This window comes from Vombatus ursinus, unplaced genomic scaffold (assembly GCF_900497805.2).
Source record: "Vombatus ursinus unplaced genomic scaffold, bare-nosed wombat genome assembly UNPS02015404.1, whole genome shotgun sequence".
Taxonomy (NCBI): domain Eukaryota; kingdom Metazoa; phylum Chordata; class Mammalia; order Diprotodontia; family Vombatidae; genus Vombatus; species Vombatus ursinus.
This window is the reverse complement of record NW_020955182.1, coordinates 1,628,617-1,633,350: the sequence shown is the minus strand read 5'-3', so window position 1 is coordinate 1,633,350 and position 4,734 is coordinate 1,628,617. Positions and strand designations below refer to the sequence as shown.

General features: G+C 41.5%; 1 long non-coding RNA gene across 2 annotated transcripts in view; it reads right to left on the bottom strand.

Moving 5' to 3' along the window:
• Nucleotides 1-300: 300 nt before the first annotated feature.
• The window catches only part of LOC114032161, a 16,428-nt gene continuing 11,994 nt past the window's right edge, over nt 301-4,734 (bottom strand). For both annotated transcript variants that reach the window (XR_003567809.1, XR_003567810.1), the window contains 2 exons: nt 3,315-3,525; nt 301-845 (listed from right to left, as the gene is read on the bottom strand). This is a non-coding gene — a long non-coding RNA (uncharacterized LOC114032161). The remainder of the gene's footprint in view (nt 846-3,314; nt 3,526-4,734) is intronic.

Here is a 4,734-nt window from a genome sequence, read left to right as displayed (position 1 = left end):
TTTAGGCTGCTTAATTTCTGTGTGTGTGTGTGTGTGTGTGTGTGTGTGTGTGTGTGTGTGTGTGTGAATCCTGTGCCAGTGTGGTGAAGCCAATGGACCCTTCTCAGAATAATGCTTTTAATACACAAAACTAAATATATACATATCTATCTATGTATACATATGTATGTGTATGTATGTGTGTATGTATGTATAAAACAAGTTCATAGACCTTAGGCTGAGAATCCCCTGTCTACGATCTCCCTAAAGTGGGAAGTTGAAACATTCTCAATTCAATGTAGATCATGCACAGGACAGCTTTTTATTTCCTCTACATAAAAGAAATGCTTAACATATACAAGACCGACAGAAAGCTTAAACAAGAAGCAGTAACTTAGAATGATTTTGATGTTCTCCCAGGTTGTTGATATTTAAAATATCGTAATGTGATGGGGCTTACAGAAGTGCCAAATAGGCATTTTATATTTCATCTTGGTTCTGCACTGTCCAACTAGCTCCCTTCAGATCCGTGTCTTCCAGAAAGCCAAATCAAGGTGCAGATTCATTCTCCTGATGGTCGTTGTCTTCTCCAAAAATGCCATATTGGATATAGAGAGAGCATCTACAGGTACAGTTGGTACCAACTGAAGATCCAGGATCCCTGCATCTTTCCATCTTACAAGGTGGCCTCCCAGGCTGGAAATGTCCACCTCAGAATTGTTGCTCAGTTACCACCATCAGGTAAAGGCAACTGGGACTTTGAGATCAAATCTCAGACGTGGCCAGGCAGGACATGTTGCTCTAGCTGCCATGAGCTTGGAGTTGTCATGAGGCAACTGGGCAAAGGCTCAATGTCCCAACACAATCTGGAGATGGGAAGAGAAGGCAGAGAGGGTCACTATCTTGTAGAGATATATTGAATGAGCAGCAATTCCTCCTCAGAGACTGATAAGGGATATACTTTGCCCTCTCAAAGCACAAAGCCCTTCCACATTCTATCAAAATGTCCAGGAGCCCCTGGAAATTTCCAGGGGATCTCTGGTGCATGCTTTATGGCATGGCCCTTTAAGCCATTCCCACACTTGCTTTATAGGGTACAACCCTTTTCAATGTATATAAAAGTGCACTGAAAAATAAGACCAATAATAGATTGAAAGCAGGCTTTATAGCATATAATCCAGATGTCGGGAAAGAGTGTGGCCTATATTTGGATCAATACTGTAGCCAATTACATCAACAGTAACTGCCAATTTGAATAACTAGTACTGCTAAAATCCACTTGGGGACCTGAATTGTCCATAATGTCTTTTTACATTAAGAAAAACAACATCCAGCCACATTCCTCAAATAGCATCTAATCTCATACAATACAGTAATATTTATTAGATTCCTACTATGCACAAAGGAGCAGGGGGGTAGTGGAGAGAAAGCTCACTTCCTAGTTAGGAAGACCTGGGTTCCAGTATTGCTTCTGATACGGACTGGCTGTGGGATCTCTCACAAGTTACTTTGACTCACAGTCCATTGTCCTAGGTCACTCTTTAACTCTGTAAGTTACAAGAAGGTTCTGATCAGAATTCGATGATGTCCTGAGAGGTCCCATTGCTGATGCAATCCATCAAAGCTCTGATCAGTCAGAAATGTAAGAGGCTCTGTGCCGGGCAGCGAGTGGTGCAGTGGATAGAGCACCAGGCATAGAGTCAGGAAATCCAGCCTATTTGTGTGACCCAGGACCAGTGAGGATAATTGTAAAGCACTTAGTGCAATACCTGGCACATAGGAAGTGCTATATCTACGTTGACCATTAAATGAAAAACAGTTTTTACCCTCAGGGAGCTCACTCTGCCTCTTTCAAGTCTTTTCTTTCTGACTTCTGTCCTCTCTCCTACTCCCTGCATTCCTCTGCTTCCCTTATCTGTGCATTTGATATTGATTCTTTTCCTGTGACCTTGGGCAAGGCATTCACTTCTCAGTTTCCCCTACCTCTAAAAGGAAGAAATTCTCTAAGGTGTCTTCCAACCCTAAATCTCTGTGTGATACTCTGAGTTCTCTTTTGACTGTGTCTTGAGGAATGAATTTCTGTTGGTAGAAAGGGATGGGGATCAATGCCTACCTTGTATGAATAGCTTCCTTGAATGCATCTCCAGGGAAGGCTGGGAAGTCCTCTTGTGATAGGGAATAAAGAATACTTTCTCTTGGGTGGGACCCTTGTGTCTTAACTGATCCTAAAATTCTTTTAAGAGGAAATTCAGTTCAGCTAATTTCAAGAACCAATTATGAACTAGGGGCTGGGATTACAGAGACAATATTAAAATGTTCTTGTTTTTGAGAAGCTTTTGCCTTACTGGAGAAAATACAACATGTATATGCGTAAATAAATATAGGGCAATCTGAGGAGAGATAAAGCACAGAGTACTAGGGAGCAACAGAGAAGGATTCATGTCAGAACTGGCATCTTAAAGCAAGATAGTGATTCTGAAAGGCAGAGCTGAAGAGAGAGTACGTTCCAAGAGATAGCTGGAAGGATCAGGGAGTCAATGGATAGAGGGAGATAGAATGTTGAATTCTGAGAACAATTAGTACCCCAGTTTGGTCAAAATGTAGAGGGTATTAAGGGAGAATAACGCAAATCATTCAGTAAAGATAGGCGATAGGTTATAACCAGATTGTAAAAAAGTCAGCCCAAGGAATCTGTATTTTATCCTAAAAGCATTAGGCTGCCTACCAAACTGAAGGTCTACAGAGCCATTGTGCTGACCTTATTGTTGTATGCCTGTGAGACCTGGACAGCATACCAGTGCCATGCCAGGAAACAATCACTTCTATTAGAATTGTCTTAGGAAGATTCTGAAGATTACCTGGCAAGAAAAGGTACTGGACACTGAGGTCCTTTCCTGAGCTGAACTGCCAAGCATTCAAACTCTACTACAGAAAGTTCAGCTGTGAGGGGCTGGCTGTGTTGGTTCAAATGCCAAAAGTATGTTTGACTAAAAGACTATTTTACAGAGAACTCACACAAGGCAAACGATCACATGGAAGTCAGAAGAAGTGATACAAGGACATTCTTAAGGTCTCTCTGAAGAACTTTGGTATTAATTATGAGACATGGGAGAGGTGGGCACAGGACCAGTACTGTTGTTCCATTTGGCCACTTAGCACCAATTAACTTTTTCAAAGAGATGATTACTTCAAAGGTATCACAAGAACAAACATATGAACATTTCTCCTTCTTCACTCCCCAGACCTTGGGAGGCATATATTCCCATCGACCACCTCAGCCTCTGGAGGAAGCAGGCTCAAAACTTAGCTCAGTTCCTCTTTAACATTGGTCTCACCAAGTTCATGTCTAGATGTGGCCTGACTGACAGGTGAGTCCTTCTGCTGGGCTGGGTCCCTGAGTTCTCTGCCAAAAATCACTCCTTTCTCCTTGGGGCATTGATGCTGTGTTGACTGAAAAACTTGGTCTGGATTCCTGTTGTTGGATTCCTATGGTTCCTTCTTCCTACTGTTTGAACCCCTCAAAGTTGGAGACTCTACTTCTTTCACCTAGAAAGGAGAATAATTAATGAAAAGACTCATTTTTTCCCCATGAGCTCTTATCAAATGCTGTGAGTGAAGGAGTCATCAAAAGAGACAAATGAGTAAATAAATCAAAGAGGTGGTAGTTGACACCTCCAAATCCAATCCAGGCACTTCCCCTTTACCATATAGGTAGTTCCCCAGTACCAGTTATGGAATGTCTATACATGCAGCACAGTCCCTCCAAGGCACTTCTCTGATGTATTATCACAATTCTCCTGAAAGTAAATTCCCTAGCACCCTCCACAAGAAGAGGCTGCATTAGCTGAGCCAGTGATGAGATGTGCACATGCACCAGACCCCCATTATATGTGCAGGCATCAAATAGATTTTGCTTTTGTTGTTGAGTCATTTCAGTCATGTTTGACTCTCCACGACCACATTTTGGGTTTTCTTGGCAAAGATATTGGAGGGGTCTGCCATTTCCTTCTCCAGCTCATTTTACAGATGAGGAAACTGAGGCAAACAGGGTTATATGATGTACCTAGGGTCACACAGCTACTTAAGTGTCTGAAACCAGATTCAAACTCTGGTCTTCTTAGCTCCAGGTTTGAAATTCTATCTGCTGCACTATCTAGCTGCCCATCCAAATACATAAAATGAGTAAAATAACAGCAGAGATAAACTGGTATCTTATTTATGTGGTCTGTTTTGGATATTCTTTCCTTTCTTATGTTATTTACACTGGCTGTGGACAGCAGAGGAGTCAAGGATGTTAGGGGAAAGAAATGATTTTTCTCTTCTTTGAAGTTAGTTTGAAACCAAAAAAGAAACCTGAGCTACTAGTGAAGTATCTATATACCTCAGGGCACTGAATTATTTTGAGGAATTCTTTGCCTTTAAGGGAAGTGTAAGACAATGATACATGTATTGAAACTGAATACTGTGAAATTGTAGTGACCAAGACTGACACCTAAGAAGATCTATCAGAGTATACCACCCACCCTCCCTTCTTTGCAAAGGTAGGGACTAGAGGTATGGAGCATTGAACATAATATTGGACTTGGCTGATGTTTGTTGGTCTTGATGAACTTTTCTCTTCTCCTTTGGATTCTTTCTATCTGTCTGTCTGTCTATCTATCTATCTGTCTGTCTGTCTGTCTGCCTGCCTACCTGTCTGTCTGTCTCTTCTATCTATCTATCTATCTATCTATCTATCTATCTATCTATCTATCT